At 45.9% G+C, this 22,875-nt stretch overlaps 1 protein-coding gene across 2 annotated transcripts in view; it reads left to right on the plus strand.

Annotated features, from left to right (window-relative positions):
* The first annotated feature begins 2,146 nt into the window (after positions 1-2,146).
* The window catches only part of LOC139752890 (uncharacterized), a 229,513-nt gene continuing 208,784 nt past the window's right edge, over positions 2,147-22,875 (plus strand). Inside the window, exons 1-2 of one of the 2 annotated variants that reach the window (XM_071668917.1) lie at positions 2,147-2,245; positions 15,969-16,130. The gene's annotated coding sequence lies outside the window, so the exon portion shown is untranslated. Of the gene's footprint in view, positions 2,246-15,968; positions 16,131-22,875 lie in introns of those variants that run through there. The other variant, XM_071668916.1, reaches the window with a different exon arrangement.

The raw sequence follows: 22,875 nt of genomic DNA on the forward strand, positions 1-22,875 counted from the left end.
TATTGACATTTTTAATGGTTTGGTTTTTGACTTATGCTACCCTATTAACATTTTTAATGGTTTAGTTTTTGACCTATGCTACCCTATTGACATTTTTAATGGTTTGGTTTTTGACCCTATGCTAACCTATTGACATTTTTAATGGTTTGGTTTTGTGAGATGATAAAGAAACTCCCCTACTTTGCAATTATAGTAATATTTTGCTACTATCAGTTGCATTACCGCTTCTACGTTACAATTTTGATCAAATAAGTCCAACTTTCAGTCCTTAAGAGTTTATATAAATTTAAGTTTGGCCTAACTCTTCAACCGTTTATAATTACACTGTATATATTTTTTTTTATACATCCACTGTATGTACATTTTTAATCAAGCCAGGGGCGCAGTTTCAGTGCTCGCCATAGGCGCTAACTTCACCATTAGCCAAATTATATATCAGAAATTTACCAACATTTAAATTCATCTGTTGCTGGGGGTCCCATGGCCGCTCAATCAGTTTGTTAATATTCCGTGGCATTTACTCAGTGCTCAGTCATGGATATAATTGGGATACTTTAGTTGGAATACTGAGCATTAAGATAAATTTCAACAGTGTATATATATATATATATATATATATATATATATATATATATATATATATATATATATGTACACATTTATTATTATATTTTGTCGCTGCCTTCCGCGTTAGCTAGCACAAGGAAACAGACGAAAGAATGGCCCAACCCACCCACATACACATGTTATACGTACACGCCCACATACGCACATATACATACTATACATTTCAACGTATACATATGTATACATACACAGACATATACATATATACACACGTACATCATATTTATATATATATATATATATATATATATATATATATATATATATATATATATATATATATATATTAACAAGTGTATTACGTACTTTTATGTTAACTCCAAATTTTCTCCGATATACATAACCCTTACTGCTGCCGCCTTATTCGATATCGCTCAGTGAAATATAACGCTGAAAGTCACTCCGCAACCGTTATTGCCTTATACTTTACATTTGCATTGCAGAGCAGAGTCTCTCAGTGTCCAAAGCTAATGGCGATACTAAGCTAAAGATTCTTTCTTTTTTTTTATTTTCAAATGAAAATACCAATTAGATCCGTCAGAAATCTCTCACCTTATTCCTCCAGCACCTCTCTGTTTGTAGCACTCCCCAGCAACCTTTACCGCAGTGATCCATCCCCCCAACCTAACGCCTTCATCAGTCACTACCACGACCCCACACCTACGTACAGCAGCTCCACCCTTTTAACCCCTCAGAGCACCCCACCCTTAGCATCCAGCACCCCTTACCTCTGGCAACGCCTTCCGACCTACTTGAAGCTCCTCCATTCCTTGCCAACAGCGCCTCACCCCCTTTCCTCCAGCGACCCCACCCCTCCTTTCTTCAGCATCCCGACTTAGTGCCTCAAGCGCCCTTAATCCATGCTTCCGGTACTCTTCTCCCCAGTCACCTCCACCCTCACCTTTAGCATCTAGCACCCCGGACCCCCTGTCTCCAACACCCGTCCTACAACACTCCCCCATCCCCACCCTCCTTATTGTATACACGTGACCCAAGTATATCCAGGAGGCCACCCTCTGCTGTAGGAGGTCTCCAGGAGGCCACCTTCTGCTGTAGGAGGTCTTCAGGAGGCCACCTTCTGCTGTAGGAGGTCTCCAGTAGGCCACTTCTGCTGTTGGAGGTCTTCAGGAGGCCACCTTCTGCTGTAGGAGGTCTCCATGAGGCCACCTTCTGATATAGGAGGTCTCCAGGAGGCCACCCTCTGCTGTAGGAGGTCTCCAGGATGCCACTTGTTGTTATAGGAGATATCTTCAGGGGGGGGGGCTACCTTCTGCTATAGGAGATATCCCCAAGAGGCCACCTGCCATAGGAGATCTCTCTAGGAGGCTACTTGCCATAGGAGATCCCTCTAGGAGGCCATCTGCCATAGGAGATATCTCCCGGAGCCAGCCTTCAGCATTCAGTATTTATTTTTCTCCTGGTATTTACCGGTCGTTCACACAGCCGCCTGGGAACATCCGTGTAAAGCGTGTGAAAGTTGGAGTCGCTTGTTCCCGAGCTAGTGGGGAGCGCGCAGTGGACTGGGTTCGGCGGTTCGAACCCGACTAGGATGCGGCGGTCCGTTCAGTGTTGTCAAGCGACTGAGACACTTGCGAGGGAGTTGGCGCATTCCGAAAAGGTGAGAGAAACTTATGGTCGTAACAGTCTTATGATTGAGGACAGTGTCTGTGGAGCCGTACAGTATTCATATTAAAGGCTGTAAGTACAGTTTAAGACTTTGTCATTTAATATACTAAAAAAAAGTCAGTCAGTGGAAGAGTATGTAGATTTGTAGGCCAGCCTCGTAAAAGGGGTCACTGAAGTGGGAGCAGGTCTCTGTTGGGTAACATGTGTTATCGTTTTTTCTTTTTTTGGTCTGTTATTGTCCTGAACGGGGCCATAGGCAAAAGTGTCCACGGAAATTGATGACAGGATCTAAATGGACGTATACATTGGCTCTTTTTACACTTGGAGATGCAAGGGAGTTAGACGTCATGTATGTATGTTTTATTTACTAACACTATGTGTTTTATTTACTAGTATAAAAGACTTGGTATTTGATTTACTACCATAGAGCACTGGGTGTTTTACTTCTTGTTCATGCAATTTTTTTGGCTGCCTGGTTTGATTTGTGTTTGATGTGTTTAGTGGCGTAGCTGGGTCTAGAGTCTACACTCTAGCACATTTGATGGGTGCTGAATCTGGTGTGGCTGTGGTCTGATGGTCTTGTAGGTCCGTCAGTGGTGTGGCTGTAGTCTGATGGTCTTGTTGGTCCGTCAGTGGTGTGGCTGTGGTCTGGATGGTCTTGTAGGTCCGTCAGAGGTGTGGCTGTGGTCTGGATGGTCTTGTAGGTCCGTCAGAGGTGTGGCTGTGGTCTGGATGGTTTTGTAGGTCCGTCAGAGGTGTAGCTGTGGTCTGGATAGTCTTGTAGGTCCGTCAGGGGTGTGGCTGTGGTCTGGATGGTCTTGTAGGTCCGTCAGAGGTGTGGCTGTGGTCTGGATGGTCTTGTTGGTCCGTCAGAGGTGTGGCTGTGGTCTGGTGGCGTGGTCGGGCTTCAACAGCGGCTCTCGCTGGTGTACAAGACCGTTCTGGCCATCAGCAGGTTAGGTCCCATGTTGAACTACGAGGTTGTGTGTACATCAGGTGTGAGCCCGGTTATGGCAGCGAGGTGAGAGTGAAGACTGTAGACATATCATCAACGTGAATGACATACATCGGTGTAGTTGGCTTAACTCTGTTAACGGTGGGTATTGTGTGTCACCCTTTGATGTACGTCTTGATTTACGGATGTAGTCCCGGGTGATGGATGATATTATAGGCACCTGTGTCAGTACAGCAAGACAAAATGTCTGTGTGATAGCGTGAGTGAAGGGCACATCATAATAGGGTGTAGGTGGAGGCAGGCAGAGAGCGTACAGTTGGTACAATACATCGACATTGGAGGGTGACGGGGTGGGCGCGCATGTGACCTTCCGTTGAAAAGACAGGGGACCAATGATACGCTAATTAGTAATGATACAGAGGAGAGCCATGGTGGTACCTTTGAGCACCATGTGTATACAAAGAGCATCAGAGTGCATTCGGATACAATGTGTATGATTTACAGGATACAGTGACACTGACGATTTCGTAAATACAGTTACAAGAGCCAGGGTGTATTTGAAGGCACAGCAAACTTTGGGTATTGCAAGTGAATATCCTCAAGAGCACCCCGTGCCACTGAGGTGATCACAAAGGTCTCGAATCCTTTGGTCAATAGGCTTGGAATCGCTTATCTTAACATACTGAATGATCTTCAGTTGGGCGTCTGTCAGAAGCTCTGCAGAGCCAGCACAGGGGAACAACAACTCGGGGAAACACGCATGTGTTCCCTGTTTGTGCTGCTTTAGAGGTCTTGAATATATATGTCTGTAGTTTGTGTCTTTGTATTCTGTTACTTGTACCTGTCACCTTGACGTGCGTGTTCCGGTAGTTCGGATATCATACTGCCTGGTTCACTGTTGATGATGATGTTTTCCACACTTGCGTTTCTTCATGGACGTGCGGTCATCCTATTGTTTTAATACTCACAGCTGAAGGTTCGTCTAGTACCCTCGTGGAGGTGGAGGTGCTCACGGGCAGCTGCAGCGAGGACGGTGCTCACCGTGGCTTACTGAAGTTGGACCGCGTCTTGTGGGATAGAGGCTCAGAGTAAGCAGTGTCTTTTTTTTTTTTTTTTAACTAGGCTATCAACATGGCCATGACGTTTACGTCGAACTTCTGAGGTTATCTGTGGAAACTGGATATCACGATCGCTCCTTCAGGCTTCAAAACAAGCAAGGAGTGAATTGTGGAGGGAGTAGATTCACGCAGGGCGCTTTCCTTCGAAATTCAAGAGTTGCGAGAGAATGTATATGGTGTCAGAGAGGGTTATAGCATGAGTCCGGACTCGGAGACATATTGCATCTCGGTGCCGTGAAAATACCGTTCATTCCACAGTGATTGGAGTTAGGCTAAGCTCTTCGCTGCTAGGAGTGAGCGAGGTTGTTGGTGGTGTTATTATGGGCAACACATTCCACCGCATCGTCTTCCCCGCTGGCCTGTAACGGTGCATTATAGCACGTCAGTTGAGCACCGTCAGGCAGTTGCTGTGTGATCCCCCCGTCACCTTGTTGACGCATAAGTTCTTGGAAGGCTATGAGGACTGGACTGGCCAGTATGACAAAATTTAAGATCATTCACCTCGAGAAGTATGATTATATAGCGTCTCGAGACCCACTAGTGTCTAGCTAGACCATTCTTTTTGACCACAGATATTAATGACAGTCACACACACACACACACACACACACACACACACACACACACACTCTGGTCATTTGTTATCAGCTCCCTCGTTTGCATAATTTCTCGTTCTGGAGTGTCAGGAAGGACTTAAAACTATCTTGGGTGTGACAGTACCCGGGTCCATCTATTATGGTCAGACTAGGGGGGGTGGTGGATGGGGTGCTGTCGTGGGTGTGAAGCTTTTAAGACCACAGCTTCCTTCAGTCATCACACACACACACACACACACACACACACACACACACACACACACACACACACACATACACACACACACACACCAGAAGTGAGACGTTGCTCAGACGATTAGAAGACAGACGTAAGTCATTCTTCATTTATTGTAATGTAAGACCACCATAATTCAGCCAAGGAGGGAGGTAAAGAGTGGAAAGGGAAAAGTGACTGATTAAAGTAATGCTACAGATTAATGACACGTCAAATACATTTTACGAGATAAACAGAGAAATTGGGAGATTCGTGTAAGACGTATGGGTGCGACCAGTGATGAATGCTCCCGTCGTGTCTTTCTGCAACCACACACGTGCACGTAGGGGATTCGAGGAGGACTGCACGTAGGGGTTCGATGAGGACAGGACGTAGGGGGTTCGAGGAGGATAGCACGTAGGGGTTCGAGGAGGACAGCACGTCGGGGTTCGAGGAGGACAGCACGTAGGGGTTAGGAGGACAGCACGTAGGGGGTTCGAGGAGAACAGCACGTAGGGGTTCGAGGAGGACAGCACGTAGGGGGTTCGAGGAGGATAGCACGTAAGGGTTCGAGGAGGACAGCACGTCGGGGTTCGAGATGGACAGCACGTAGGGGTTCGAGGAGGACAGCACGTAGGGGGTTCGAGGAGAACAGCACGTAGGGGTTCGAGGAGGACAGCACGTAGGGGGTTCGAGGAGGACAGCACGTAGGGGGTTCGATGAGGACAGGACGTAGGGGGTTCGAGGAGGACAGTACGTAGGGGTTCGAGGAGGACAGCACGTAGGGGGTTCGAGGAGGACAGCGCATAGGGGTTCGAGGAGGACAGCGCGTAGGGGTTCGAGGAGGACAGCGCGTAGGGGTTCGAGGAGGACAGCACGTAGGGGTGCGAGGAGGACAGACCGACCTGAGATGGGGGATGGGGAGGAGGAGGAAGATATAAAGAATACAATTAGAAGACAAATTGTCTGCATAATTGTTAGCGTTGTTAGGTAGGTGATGATAGAGGATGAAGTTTGGGAATACTTGATTTACGACCTTCGTTAGGTGGTGATAGGAACCATGCTGTGGGAAAAAACCTAATTACAGCCCTCGTTAGTCAATGGTAGGAGAGTCATGTTAGGGAACAACCTAATTACAACCTTCGTTAGTTAATGGTAGGAGACTCATGTTAGGGAACAACCTAATTACAACCAGCGTTAGTTGGTGATAGGAATCATGCTGTGAGAAAAAAAACCTAATTACAACCTTCGTTAGTTAATGGTAGGAGAGTCATGTTAGGGAACAACCTAATTACAACCAGCGTTAGTTGGTGATCGGAATCATGCTGTGGGAAAAAACCTAATTACAACCTTCGTTAGTTAATGGTAGGAGAGCCATGTTAGGCAACAACCTAATTACAACCTTCGTTAGTTAATGGTAGGAGAGCCATGTTAGGCAACAACTTAATTACAAGCAGCGTTAGGTGGTGATTGGAAAGTCGCGTTTGGAAAGTACCTGGTTGCATCTTTCCTTCGTTAATCACTCGAATGACGTCGTCGACAGTGAACCGTTCCTCTTGAGACGTAATGGAAGCTTAACGAAAGGTTATAACGAAAGAAGTTAAGCAAGAAGCTCGTCATAAACTGAAGTGATGAAATTGTAAACTCCGGGATTAGATTGAAGGTGAAAAAAAAAGATACACTACCTGATGGTAAAGAAGATTTTTGAGATGGAACCCCGCGGATTGTACAGCTCTTTCTCTGCTTTGCGAATTACACACACACACACACACACACACACACACACACACACACACACACACACACACACACACACAAAAGATGGTACCCTACGAATCCCAATACAGTACCAATAGTAGATTATCACATACTAATGGAAACACACACTCACACACACACACACACACACACACACACACACACACACACACACACACGCATGAATGTTCCCCAAAACAGAGATACACACACATGTAAGCAAACAGTACTACGCACAGCAAAAACATACACAGGACTTCAGCCTTTCCCACACGTGATTATCTCAATTATGTACTGGTAGTTCCGACCAAGCTGCTCGGGTCCTCATGCTCCTTGAGTTGACTTCTTGAAGGCTTTGTAGGGCACACGTCTCGCCGGCTGGGCTCGAGAGAGAGAGAGAGAGAGAGAGAGAGAGAGAGAGAGAGAGAGAGAGAGAGAGAGAGAGAGAGAGAGAGAGAGGCGCGACAAGTCGGCCGGGCAGCAGAAGGTTGAGGCGCTTACAAGAGAGGGGGAGAAAAAGATTTTTTTTCCACTCACGAACACCACCACCACCGCAGCATCATCATCATGTGGACCAGAAGGTTCTCCCTGCACACGCGGGGACCTGAAGAACTGCTGACGCCCTCCGACGGTGACCGTGTCTGCTGGTCTGGTGTATTGCTTCTGGTTCGTCGTCGTCGTCGTCGTCGGGTTCTCAGAGAGAGAGGAGGAGGAGGTGGGTGAGGGTGGTGGTGGTCGTCCTACACACACACACACACACACACAGTCCATCATTCCGCAGTCTGTGTTGCTGACCTGACAAACATTCCTCGGTATCTATTTTTTTTTTTTCCCTCCTCCTCCACTGCATTTGAGACTTTACAAAGTGGCATATCGTACGACGTTTTGCGAGCAGTGAGGGAGAAGAGGTTGGACTGGCAAGCAGTGAGGGGGTAGAGAGGTTGGACTGGCAAGCAGTGAGGGGGTAGAGAGGTTGGACTGGCAAGCAGTGAGGGGGTAGAGAGGTTGGACTGGCAAGCAGTGAGGGGGTAGAGAGGTTGGACTGGCAAGCAGTGAGGGGGTAGAGAGGTTGGACTGGCAAGCAGTGAGGGGGTAGAGAGGTTGGACTGGCAAGCAGTGAGGGGGTAGAGAGGTTGGACTGGCAAGCAGTGAGGGGGTAGAGAGGTTGGACTGGCAAGCAGTGAGGGGGTAGAGAGGTTGGACTGGCAAGCAGTGAGGGGGTAGAGAGGTTGGACTGGCAAGCAGTGAGGGGGTAGAGAGGTTGGACTGGCAAGCAGTGAGGGGGTAGAGAGGTTGGACTGGCAAGCAGTGAGGGGGTAGAGAGGTTGGACTGGCAAGCAGTGAGGGGGTAGAGAGGTTGGACTGGCAAGCAGTGAGGGGGTAGAGAGGTTGGACTGGCAAGCAGTGAGGGAGAAGAGGTTGGACTGGCAAGCAGTGAGGGGGTAGAGAGGTTGGACTGGCAAGCAGTGAGGGGGTAGAGAGGTTGGACTGGCAAGCAGTGAGGGGGTAGAGAGGTTGGACTGGCAAGCAGTGAGGGGGTAGAGAGGTTGGACTGGCAAGCGGTGAGGGAGAAGAGGTTGGACTGGCAAGCAGTGAGGGGGTAGAGAGGTTGGACTGGCAAGCAGTGAGGGGGTAGAGAGGTTGGACTGGCAAGCAGTGAGGGGGTAGAGAGGTTGGACTGGCAAGCAGTGAGGGGGTAGAGAGGTTGGACTGGTTCTGTGCGAAGAGCTTATGTAGGGAAGCAACACTTTTTTTCACAAAGTGTTTCGTGGGTTATATCTCGAAAATAAGTTTTTTTTTTTTAAAGAAAATAGTGTATATTAGAAATTTGTGCAACTTTTTTTTTTTTTTCATTGATTTTCAAATTTGGGTCAGGAGGGGGTAGAGGGGAAGGAGTGAAACAGGGAAGGTCAGATGGACAGACACAAGACAGCTGTAGAGTGTAGGGACATGTGGTGCAGGGTTATTATAGTGTGTAGGTGTGTTCGTGTTCATGTGTGTGTGTGTGTGTGTGTGGGTGTGTGTGTGTGTGTGGATGGGTGTGTGGGTAGTAATGAAACTAACCTTGCTGTGCTCAGAGCTGTTCATTACGTATGTTGATGACTGTTTGGAACTTCCCTCACAGGGTTTGAGCGCCCCGATGGCAACCGCGTGCGTTCCATGTTTGTGCTGCTGTAGAAATCGTGAAGATGTCTGTCGTTCGTGGTATCCCAGTGTCAGCCATATTGCCACATATGCTGCCCTTCCTCAAATACGTAATAATTGGTCATAAATTTTGGTCTTGAGTACATTCAAAGCAAGAGTACTATTCATTCCTGATGAATTATAGTGCTTCGTCTTTGTACCCTCTGTAGCAGCAGCGTACGTGATATTAAAAGCGAGGTGGATGAGAGCGGGGAGATGTGTTTACACAGGGAGGATTGTGACCATCTCAGATGTAGGTCCTGCCCTCACCTGGAGGTGCCAGGAGTCTGTATATACAAGCTTGCCAGGCAGGGGCGCTCTGCCTTATGCCCCTGTCATTGTCAGTGTGGTCTGCCCCTCCTTTTCCCTGGTGATGTTTAGTGTGTGGTGGAGTATATCACAGCTCCTCTAGTGCTGGACCCGATCTCTTGTCAACGCCTGTCAACGTCTTTTGGTTTTATCTCGCGACTTTTTTCGATTTCATTTTTCCAGTTTCTTTCCATGGCTGAGAGAGAGTTCTGGATGGCTCTCGTACCAGGTTGTGCGTGTAAGGAGTGTGCTTCATGGGGGCTAGTGTGTGGGTGACGTTGTCTGTACGGAACATGTCCCTGCTGATGTTTCCAGCTGGAGGCGAGGATGTCTTCTGTGTGTATCTAGTTAGAGATAAGAGTTGGTTACATGACGCTGCCTCGTAGGACTGTGTTTAGTATAGGAATATCCCCTATAGTTGAACGTAGCGGTATTTTGGTTGTGGATGTCACGCAGTAATCTGTAAGTCATTTCTTCTGGCATACCTACTCGTCACGCTTTATATCTGTGGCCTCTCAACCACACACGCAGTGTCCAAGTCTCCCCTTAACGTCTCTTCTGTATACCTGAGCAAAGCAGGCAGGCACTTCACTCCTAGACCTTTCTTCGATCACTGACGCTTTCATTTTTCTTTTCTTTTTCTCTCTCGCCATCTGGAGCGATCGAGATAGCAGAGGTGGTGCCTGTAGCCCCCGGAAGTTATATTGATTGGTATCCGACGCTCGACTTGCATGTTGCTCGTTGCCCCGCGGTCCGGGGCGCCCCTGACCTTATACCACAAGATGCAACGGGATGAAGATATTGTCAGTTACCCACCCACCTCAGCGGTCGCATTGGCCTGGGCTTGTGACTGGTTCAGTTCCCGTGTAGTTATGCCAACACCCTCACGTCTTTAGTGTTGTGACTGGCTTATGACTGGTGTAGTGTTGTAAATGGCGAGGTTATGTTGCTGGTGTGGTGTTGTGACTGGCTTAGTTGTGTGGCTGGTGTGGTGTTGTGAATGGCTTAGTTGTGTGGCTGGTGTGGTGTTGTGACTGGCTTAGTTGTGTTGCTGTTGTAGTGTTGTGACTGGCTTAGTTGTGTCGATGGTGTGGTGTTGTGACTGGCTTAGTTGTGTGGCTGTTGTAGTGTTGTGACTGGCTTAGTTGTGTCGATGGTGTAGTGTTGTGACTGGCTTAGTTGTGTGGCTGGTGTAGTGTTGTGACTGGCTTAGTTGTGTGGCTGGTGTGGTGTTGTGACTGGCTTAGTTGTGTTGCTGTTGTAGTGTTGTGACTGGCTTAGTTGTGTCGCTGTTGTAGTGTTGTGACTGGCTTAGTTGTGTGGCTGGTGTAGTGTTGTGACTGGCTTAGTTGTCCACCTGCAGACCACGGGAACGACATGGCGTTTACCCGGGTCGCTGCTCCATCGTCCCTGCCTCCACCACCGTCACACACACACACACACACACACACACACACACACCAGACGCTATGAATGGGTTACATTCTGTTCACCCCCCCCCCCCCCCCATTTTTTTTTTGGTCATAATCCTAATTTCCAGGTAATTAAGAATCGCATCTAATTACTTGGTCTCCTACGGCAGGATCGTTGCAAAGTGCTTGTCATATACAAGTGCGAGGTAAAAAATGTACAGATACACACACACACACACACACACACACACACATTCATAAGTACACACGAGACACAGACTTCAACTTGACATCACGTTCGATAGATCTTGCGAGTCACAATTATATTTGTGGGGTAAACCTAAATATTGCTCTCAAAATGACCTACCTGGACAATGAGAGATGTATAATAAGGATGATGTACTCATGACGTTATACATCTGACGTAAGCTGGAGTGTGCTGAAACTCAGGTCTTCCTTGCCCTAAGAGCCAGTTATTAGAAGTGATGGAAATGGGTCCAGCGGAACGCAACGGGAATGTTGCCCGAACCCGAGTGGAATGAACTGCGGTAATAAGAGGGAAGAAGAGTCCTTCCTTCCTTGATCTCCCTATACTTTGGGAGAAAGGAAGATTAAGGGTAGACATGACCCACCCCTCATCTGAATTCCCAAGAGGACAATGACGGATGTTGATGTAAGAGCAGTTCTCTGGCGTGAAGACACAGACCAGAACACGATGGCACAGCTGGATGTTATGGGGAGGGGGAGTGTACGGAGGGACTCCGAGGTGTACGTATGAAGGTGAAGATGCACAGAGGGGCGTGAGGAGGAAGTGTAAGGAGGGACGTCAGGAAGTGTACGGAGGGGCGTGAGGAAAGTGTATAGAGGGACTCGAGGAGGTGTACGGAGGGAGGTGAAGGTGCACAGAGGGGCATGAGTGAGTGTACGGAGGGACGCGAGGAGGTGTACGGAGGGGCGTGAGGAAGTGTGCGGAGGGACGCGAGGAAGTGTACGAAGGGACGCTAGGAAGTGTACGGAGGGACGCGAGGAAGTGTACGGAGGGGCGTGATGAATTGTACAGAGGGGCGCGAGGAAGTGTACGAAGGGACGCTAGGAAGTGTACGGAGGGACGCGAGGAAGTGTACGGAGAGGCGTGAGGAAGTGTGCGGAGGGAGGAGAGGAACATAGTGTACGGAGGGGGCGTGAGGAAGCATTCATTCAGCAACAAGTGTGGACTCGTGGAACAGTCTACACCGAGAGGAGGATCATGCAAATAGCGTTGCAAAATCTGAAGAAGAAAATTCTCATATGATGAAAACGGACGGATAAGAGAGTGGGTGGGTGGGACCCACTAATGTAAACTTCTCGTACGTGCACAGACGATAAGTCGCGAATTAAAAAGTAATAATGCACGCACCGAGCACACCCATTGACACAAGCACTGACGCTCCCAGCCGTGTCTATAACCTTCACAAGCACACAGGGCGCTCAGGCACATAGATGCACAAGCATGCAAACACGGGCAAACTTAATCACTGACCCGTACATACTATACCCGAGGGGATACAGCGAACTGCTGGAAGATAAGTAAAGTAAAGGTTGAGATGATGCCACGCGAGTATAATGCCCTCTGTGTTAGCTCAGAGTATGTGATAGCACCGGGTAATGCAACGCTTACACACACACACACACACACACACACACACACACTTGTGCCTACAGCCACAAAAACACATGCATACATTACACATGTAAAAGTTCTTATGATAGCGTTGTTCCATCGTCCGAGCGAGGGAGTTAGGGTAGAAGTGCCTGGAGTGGCTTAAGCCAGCGCGGAGGGCGTGATTCTCCCGGTGTTTGTTGCGTGGAAGATTATGCGTGGGTTGTTAAGGGCGTGGGATAAGGTGGCGGTGTGTCTGGTCCAGTGAATGAGATTATGTGGTGAGGCACAGAAGAGAAGTTTATTACGTGGAGGAATTTGTTAAGTACGTGTACAGGTGTAATGGCGTCAAATCCGATGGAGGTAGACATGGGAGCGTTTGGAAATGTATGAGTTGTATGGGAGTGTTGGACGCGTGTGGCAAGGGCCAAGGAGGTCGGGCTGTGGGAGGCCTTGCAGAATATGGTAGATTGATCTTGATTTGATTTCTTGCGGCAGCGTCGTATTTATCGTACACTCCCGTCCATCCTGTGGGCGGTGGCGGAAAAGAAGGTACAGAGTTCGCAAAAAGATCCAGTGACTGGGCCTCGCTGATCTAGTTAGCTTACAGAGTACATACGTAGCGAGAGTGTAATGGTAATATGAGCAGGCTTAGCATGTGTTCACAAAGCATTATAGACAACATTTATATAACGTATGACCTGTTTATTGATAGAGTTAGGACCCTTCTCAAGTATCCGAGGTAGAACATTGTTATGGATGAAGTGCTTGTAGATATCTGGTGCAGTGTCCGGTATGAAGCATCTCTGAGCTCGCTGATTTTACAACCGTGTGAAGCAGACGATGTTGCTGCGTGTGAGAGTAGCTTTGTTGATATAGGTTGCGTTCGGTCCGTTGAGTGTCAAGTGGAGGGGCAAACTCATGCGAGTATCAGTAGCCTAGTATGAGCCGGGCAACAGCACCAAAGTGTTTATTGATCCTGCTAATGAAATTACATTATATATATATATATATATATATATATATATATATATATATATATATATATATATATATATATATATATATATATTATATATGTATATATATATATATATATATGTATATATATATATATATATATATATATATATATATATATATATATATATATATATATATATATATGTTCCTATGAGTCCACGGGGAAAATGAAACACGAAAAGTTCCCAAGTGCACCTTCGTGTAATAATCACATCATCAGGGGAGACACAAGAGAGAAATTTTCCCCGTGGGCTCATAGGAATATCTTGATCACGCGCAAAATTGTGATTCTTTCCTATATATATATATATATATATATATATATATATATATATATATATATATATGTATATATATCGAATTTACCACGTCGAATTTACCACGTCTACTTCAAAAGATTTTGTTCATGCTCTTTCTGAAAGATGGCAATTGACGCTACTCTCAGGTAGACCCACGGTGTGTAATCAAGGGTGGAGTTTTTACAAGACCATCAGCCATAGCTTGCACTCCCCAACCCATTATAAAAAGACGATCTCGAAGGCTCCGAGCTGGACGCTGACTCCGTCGAGGGTGATTTCGTAAAGACTTGTGCTTCAGACACGAGACACAAACATGGTGGTGCAAGTTGCTGAGGGAGGAGAATCACTCTCGACCAGGCTGTGTGTGTATACCTTGGTGAGTTTAGCAAGTTGAAGAGCCTTTAGGATGACATAAGGGTCAGTTTGGAGTGTGGGATACCCAGTTATTGAAGGACATGGGAGCGCGTGGGAGGGCGTGTGATGATATGCATGGCAGTATGTGGGAGGGCGTGTAATCACATGCATGGGGGCGCGTGGGAGGGTATGTGATCACATGCGTTGGGGGGGGGGGGGAGCTTTTGACAACGCAGAGGTGCGCTGCGCATGAGGCATGTGAGAACGTAAGTTTATGGGGAATTTCTACATGTGTGAGACCATGGAAGTACATGGTAGGGCATGGGAGGTCATGGAAGTACATGGTAGGGTATGGGAGGTCATGGAAGTACATGGTAAGGTATGGGAGGTCATAGAAGTACACGGTGGTGATTCTTAGGCCATGAAAGTACATGGTAGGGTATGGGAGGTCATGGAAGTACACGGTGGTGATTCTTAGGCCATGTAAGTACATGGTAGGGTATGGGAGGTCATGGAAGTACATGGTAGGGTATGGGAGGTCATGGAAGAACATGGTAAGGTATGGGAGGTCATGGAAGTACACGGTGGTGATTCTTAGGCCATGGAAGTACATGGTAGGGTATGGGAGGTCATGGAAGTACATGGTAGGGTATGGGAGGTCATGGAAGAACATGGTAAGGTATGGGAGGTCATGGAAGTACACGGTGGTGATTCTTAGGCCATGGAAGTACATGGTAGGGTATGGGAGGTCATGGAAGTATATGGTAAGGTATGGGAGGTCATGGAAGTACATGGAAAGGTATGGGAGGTCATGGAAGTACATGGTAAGGTATGGGAGGTCATGGAAGTACACGGTGGTGATTCTTAGGCCATGTTAGTACATGGTAGGGCATGGGAGGTCATGGAAGAACACGGTAGCAAATCAGGCCATGGAGCACATGAGGCCATTGGACGTGCAGTGTAAAGCGCGTGAGAGGTTGTGTATGTTTGAGGCCGTAATACTTCATGTAGGAGCACGTGACAACGCCTTCCAGGGCGTGGAAATGCGTCTCAGGAGAGGCGTGGAGGTACTCCGGAGAGCGTGGGAGGGAGTGTGAGGGCGTGGGAGGTGTACAGAGGCCAACTCTCTCCAAGGCAGTAAGTAAGGTGTTGTCAAAAACTGTCTGGTCTTTTATTTTTACCTCAGCCGTTAATTATGTGGGTAAATATAGCCAGGTGTGTGTGTGTGTGTGTGTGCGTGGAGGAAGGAGCCAAGGAAAAGCGCCACCCGACGTCTTTCAGGACATCATTGTGGTTTCCCTAACATTATGACGTCACGGGAAATACGTTTGGTGGTTGGTCAGGTACTCTTGAAGTGGCAGCCCAATCGCAGGACACAGAAACTGTCTATGATTACGAGAGCGCCCGTGTAAGTTATTAACTGTGATATATATATATATATATATATATATATATATATATATATATATATATATATATATATATATATATATATCATATATGATGGACTAAAAGATTGTGTGGATGAAGAGGAAATCTGACGAGTGCGTTATGTTGGAGTAAGAGTGAGCGGGTGCGTGGCAGGGAAGAGCTGGGAGCAGGCGCGCCTCCCCTGCCCAACCAACCTTCTGGCTGCATCGCCACGAGTTTCGTACGTTTCTTTGAGACGTGATGTAATCAAAGTTGATAATGACACATGTCGGTTGAGCACCGAGATACCTCACCAAGGGGCAGCCCTGTCCCTGCCCAGCCTAGCTGTACTCTTAGTCATGTAGCAGCGTTGAGGCTGTGTGGGTGTCTCACGACACCCGGCAACCCCGTGCAACAGGTGAGTATATAAAGGAATTATTACAGGTCTCGAACCACACTGGCAGCGGATTGTGCCGGGACCGTGGGAGCGGCGGTTGAGGTGTTGTCCGGGACCCTGCCAAGAGTCACTCGCCACTCACCGCCTCCCTCGCTCGCTACTCGTCTCACTCACCTCTCACACTCATCACTCGCCGCCTCTCTCCTCCAGTAAGTACACGCTCGAACTTTTTAAACGGATGCTTTTAATAGATCTTTCTCTTGAGTTCATTAGTGCGATAGAGACGATGCTGTTTTATCAGGCGACTCCAGAGGAAGATAACAACAGCCTGGGAGGCGAGAAGGCACGTGTGCGGCGGGCCGACCCTACCCGCCAGCCTCACCCTTGAGGTGTACACACGCCTCTTGCAACACTGTACTGTTGTCGTACCCGTTTGTACTTCGTCCATGGAACAAACTTTACACACACACACACACACACACAATATATATATATATATATATATATATATATATATATATATATATATATATATATATATATATATAATTTTTTTAATGATTTTTTAATGATTGAGCGAGCCATCACTGTAACTTAAGCTATATTCGGTATAGCCGTAAAGATTAATCCCTTCAAAACGTCAGCACAGCCACGACCTTAAACACAACGGTTACGATCCTTGGGTATCATGGTCTCTATAGGCTTTGCCTCGACCCTCGACGGTTAGGTCAGAGGCCAGGTCATCATACCCAGAGGTCATACCGTCGACCTTAGCGTTCAGTGTGAAGAACATTCCTGTTGAAAAGTGTTTGTGTCATGTTCTGAGATACATGATCAACAAGATGGAATTAGATACAGTCGACTGGACTGCCAGTAGTGTATTGTTTTTCGTTTTGAAATAAAGTTACATTCCGGGCCCGATGGGTTAGGCCGGCTGCCATGGTGTACCTGGTTGACGGTACGACGGTACGCCAGTGAAGGCTGACAGTTGTATACTTTCTTCGACTAACCTGTCACAACACTATTGCGTTTACATGATTCCCGGATGTACATAATAGTAAACAGAAATTTGCTCTATGCGTGACAGACTAAACTGCAATATATGTATTGCTTTGATACTCAATTTGTGTATATATATATATATATATATATATATATATATATATATATATATATATATATATATATATATATATATGCAAGCGTAGTATGAAGATTATGGCCTGACTCGTTCCTTAAGTAACGAGGAACTAGTGCGCCGAGCGGACGTTTTTGTCTATCGATGGCGGCTGCGAACCTCCCCCCACTAAGGTTCTCCATTTATTAATTTACGGAAGCATTTAATCTTGACGTCGCTATCATCGGATTTCCCTAAAGAGTATCGTAAGGTTCGTATACTGGAAGCCTTAGGAACTTTTGCCATTGGCTGCAGCTTGGTATAGGGGGTTATTACGGCTACAAATCTAACATTGTCATTGGCTGACCAGGAAGCACTATGAGTCCTGATTGGACGATCGGGGGAAACTAATAGCTTTCCGATTGGTTCACATGAAATTGTTAGGCTTGTGAATGGGTTGGGTGGAGAGATGTCATTGGGGCGGGGGTGCATCCCACGCTCTTACTGGAGTGGGAGAGACGGTGACATCTTGTACTTGTTCTGTGGGGAGGGTGTCTGGTTAGGGTCCGAGTGTTACACACTCTGGGTGTTGCTGTGGTCTCGCACTTGAGAGGGTTGAGAGCCTAGGACCATTCCTAGCGTTGTGGTCTGGTAGCGGGAGGTGGCTTGTGTGGTAAAGATCCAACATGTGATGAGAGGTAAGGGAAATGGTTTTGTTACGAAACAAAACTATTATTGTTGATATTTTTTTGTGATATATCACTGGCATCAGCTGATCTTTCTCATACTGAGTTTTAATGTCAGTTGATTCTTCAAGTTAATCAGTTTGCGTTCTTAGTTGTATCAATAGACTGTGCAGTGGATGTGTTCATCTGTTTTTGAAGGTGTTCATCATCATTACCTGAGCGGATGCAAAGGTGGTCTTCATTACTGCTGATTATCCTATGTGAGGAATGGGAAAAGGAAACTTTTATTAAATCTGGTACGATTCTTTTTATCATTTCTTCATGGCGACCATCGAGCTCAGAATATTTACTTGTTCAGCCTGAGGTAGCGGACTTTATTGTTCTCCAGACCTCAGGATGGTATATGGGGCGATGATGGAACTCTCCCAGGGACTCTAGCCTTGCCACTATGCTTCATCATCCATCATATTCAATATTCTTTCTCGTTTACCTGCTCCTGCGGCCTCCCACACGCGCCCCTCACCATCTGCCTGCCAGCCCAACGGTCGTCTCGACCGCAGTGGTGCCATGTGTGCGGCCAAACTTTCCATTACGCCCTGCTGACTTATTCATTATGTTTCCCCCTTTCAGCGTTGCCTCACTCATGCGACTGGATCACTTGACCTTCATATGTTTTCGTAATTAATTATTTTCAAGTCTTCTCAACCTTAGTTTTATCTTCTCTCTGCTCCAACCGATGCGTGACAACCACCGACAACCACCCAGCAAGTACCTACACGCCACTAGGCTGTGGAACGTTCTTCCATCTCGTCTTGATTGCCATTCCAGTGTTTTCTACATCTGATCCTAGATTGCGTTTGGCTCATGTTAATTCCGATGAGATAACTCCGGCGCTAAAGTGAAAAGGAAAATAGTGGCTTGGCCAAAGCTTAGGAAAGTGAAGACAAAAGTAGCCCTCATTAACTTTAAGGAGTTTAGGTCCTGGGGTAACCGTAGAGAAATGATATATATATATATATATATATATATATATATATATATATATATATATATATATATATATATATATATATGATTACTATAAGTATCATTATTGTTATGATACAACCCTAGTGCCCTTTTCACGAAGGGGTCCTGTGGCTATAACCTTAGGACCCATTTTCCAGGGGCTCCTGCAGCTTCAAGGCTGCACTACGCTCAGTAGCAGGGATAGGACGGACTCCTTTTGAAACGAGAAATTCTTTGACGAGACTGTATTCTCTTTGTCACCAGACGATGATACAGTTCGCCAAAGGTAACGCTTCACTCGCTGTGTAACACGCAGGCGGAGTTCGGCAGTACCTATATATATATATATATATATATATATATATATATATATATATATATATATATATATATATATATATATTACACTTATTCGCCATGTCCAGCGATAGTGAGGTAGCGCCAGGAACAGACGAAGAAATGGCCGATCACGCTCTCTCTCTAGCAGTCATGTGTAATATATGCACCGAAACCACTACTCCATATCCACAACCAGACCCCACTGACCTTTCCATGGTTTATCCGGGACGCTTCACATGCTCTGGTGCAGTCCACTGATAGCTAGCATGTCGCTCCTTGTATACTACATCGCCCCAATTGACGATATCCAGTGCGCGCCTTACACCTTCCTGCATGTTCAGGCTCCCGAGCACTCAAAACTAATTCTACTTTGTTCTATCTCCAATTTGGTCTTCCCTTTCTCTGTGTCCCTTCACCTCTGACACAAGTGTCCTCTTTGTCAACTTATCTTCGCTCATTCTCTCCGTATGTCCAAACCTTTTCAGCGTAGTTTTCAGGTTTCGCAACCATGCTCTGTATTACCACACCTCTTTCTTTACCCTATCATTTCTTACACAGATCAGAACCACGTCACACCACATATTGTCTTCAAACACTTCATTTCCAGCACATTCACCTTCCTCCGCACATTCTTATATATATATCCCTTGCCTCGCATCCATACACCATCATTGAGACTCCTGTACCTTCAATCATTTACATCTTCACCATCCTTTTTCTACACAATCCCAATAATCCCAGACCCTTCCCCCTCCTTCTTGCTCATCTTGTGACTCGCTTCTGTATTTCCATTCGCTGGCAGGACCTTCCCATGTATCTGTACTTCAGTACCTGTTAGTTTTCTCCATTCAAACTTCTCTCCTTCCAAAGCGAAACTTGAGACTCAGCCTTGTTGTTATCCACATTTACTGTCATTTTTTTTTTTTCACTCACACACGCTCTCTCACACTCAGAAACCAGTCTCTACAATTTCGCGCTCGTTTCTGCCACTAGCGCCGTGTCATCAGCCAACAGTAACTGACTCGCCTCCCAAGCACCGCATCCCTAAATAGATCGAACAGCCGTGGTCATCTCTCACCCCCGTGTCCCAGACTCGCCTTCACCAGGAACCACGTACCCATATATATCTATACCGATCTGTCCGTCTGTCTCTACACTCCTACACATGCCTTACATCCCCGATATACTTAAACACCCATACATGCACATATACATACATATACATAACATATACACATGTACTTATTCTTGCTTGCCTTCATCCATTCCTGGCGCTGCCCTGCCCCACATGAAAAGCATGCTACCCCATTCTTATTATTATATAATTTAAGTACATTATTCCCTGCGTGTCGTAGAAGGCGACTAAAAGGGAAGGGAGCGGGGGGCTGGAAATCCTTCCCTCTCATTTTTTTCTTAATTTTTCCAAAAGAAGGAACAGAGAAGGGGGCCAGGTGAGGATATTCCCTCAAAGGCCCAATCCTCTGTTCTTGACGCTACCTCGCTTATGCGGGAAATGGCGAATAGTATATATATATATATATATATATATATATATATATATATATATATATATATATATATATATATATATTCCTATGAGTCCATGGGGAAAATGAAACACGATAAGTTTCCAAGTGCACTTTCGTGTAATTATCACATCTGGAGAGATGCAAGATGATGTGATTATCACACGAAAGTGAACTTGGGAGCTTACCTTGTTTCATTTTCCCCGTGGACTCATAGGAATATACTTGATCACGCACAAAATTCTTTCCTTTCTGTTTCCTTGCGCTACCTCGCTAACGCGGGAGACAGCAACAAAGTATAATTAATATAAATGATTATACATACATTCATGGAATTGTGTTAGAATTTAGACAATATCGAGCATCAAGATGTTTGCATTGATATGTTTGTGTGAGAGATCGCTTGTGTTCACTGGGAGCCTGTTAACGGAGGCTCAGTGCCCTCTTTGTGTTCATTGTGGAGCATGGCAAACACTTAACGGCGGTGTCACACACGGGCGCTTTGTCTGGCGAATAATCTCCGGGAGAATAATTTTTCTAGCGATTCACATTCGGCTGAACAGCGGCGGCGAGCGAACTCGCTCACACACTGTCGCCTTGCCGCTTCGTCAGAATCAGAACGAACAACATGGGCTCCACGTTGAGTCAAGTGGAGGCGAATGGCATAATTGTTATTTCCTGCAAAAGCTAAATAGAGTGAAAAAGAAAATGAAATTAAGTGGATGTGGATGTGGTTAGGTGGAACTTGATGATAATGTTGCGTATTTTCCTGCATGTCAAGTGATATTGAAGTTCATCGTAGAAATACAATTATTTGAAGAATGCAAATGCTTTTTTTTTTTTTTTGAAATATCTGAAAGCTTTCTTGACTTTGTGGTGTTTTCCCTATTTGTCGATCGGCCATTGCGGAAGACGCCCACGGCGGACTTTAGATTCCGTTTTTTTTTTCTTTTTTTCCGTAGTTCATTCATCCATGTGTCCCTCGGAATTTATACTTTCCCTGCAACGTAATCTTGGTCATAACGTGAAAGGTCTAGAGTCAGATAATAATGACTCTTTCCCAGCAGCTGGAAGGCCTAAAAATCACCATTCTATCTTGGATTTTGCAGGAGTTAATGCTAATATAAGGATTGAACCTGGGGGCTTAACGCAGCTCATATCCTCACTTCCCCTTCCATGGTTCCATCCGCTGCCAGATCCACTCCCAGATACCTAAAACACTTTACTTCCTCCAGTTTTTCTCCATTCAAACTTACCTCCCAATTGACTTGACCCTCAACCCTACTGTACCTAATAACCTTGCTCTTATTCACATTTACTCTTAACTTTCTTCTTTCACACCCTTTGGGGTGGAAATTGATGCAGATCGCTTTTCATACAACAAACATCTTTTTGTTTCACTTCCAGTAACTTGTGTGGGGCAGTGCAGGCGAGATGGAAGTTTGCCATAAGACACTCTCATTGTCCTTTCATAATCTTGCGCATTCCCTGATTACTTGAAAAAAAAAGAGTTTAAGGAACCAACTTTGGAACCTTTGAGGTAAAATATATCATCGCTTGGCTCGTCCTTCTGTTTTTGAATTGTGGAAAGAGTTATTTACAGGAAGGGTATGTTCCCACCCTCCTCTTTTTGCTTGCCTTCCTTGCGACGTCGCTCAGGGGAGGGAGTACAGAGTAAAGCTCTTAAGAACAAGTTGGATAGAAGTCTACTAATTCTCAGTAAGTTAGATAGAAGTCTCTACTAATTCCCAGTAAGTTGGATAGAAGTCTACTAATTCCCAGTAAGTTGGATAGAAGTCTACTAATTCCCAGTACGTTGGATAGAAGTCTACTAATTCCCAGTAAGTTGGATAGAAGTCTACTAATTCCCAGTAAGTTGGATAGAAGTCTACTAATTCTCAGTAAGTTGGATAGAAGTCTACTAATTCCCAGTAAGTTGGATAGAAGTCTACTAATTCCCAGTAAGTTGGATAGAAGTCTACTAATTCTCAGTAAGTTGGATAGAAGTCTCTACTAATTCCCAGTAAGTTGGTTAGAAGTCTACTAATTCCCAATAAGTTGGATAGAAGTCTACTAATTCCCAGTAAGTTGGATAGAAGTCTACTAATTCCCAGTAAGTTGGATAGAAGTCTACTAATTCCTAGTAAGTTGGCGGGACTTGACTGACCTGCGTCACACACCACACCAAGCAACTTTAAAACGAGTGTTGTGCCCCACGCCCCCCACATGACTCGCCTCCTCCCAGCGCCACCTATGATATTTCAGTGGCATCCCCGGG

The sequence above is a fragment of the Panulirus ornatus genome, chromosome 13 (genome assembly GCF_036320965.1).
Source record: "Panulirus ornatus isolate Po-2019 chromosome 13, ASM3632096v1, whole genome shotgun sequence".
NCBI classification, from domain to species: domain Eukaryota; kingdom Metazoa; phylum Arthropoda; class Malacostraca; order Decapoda; family Palinuridae; genus Panulirus; species Panulirus ornatus.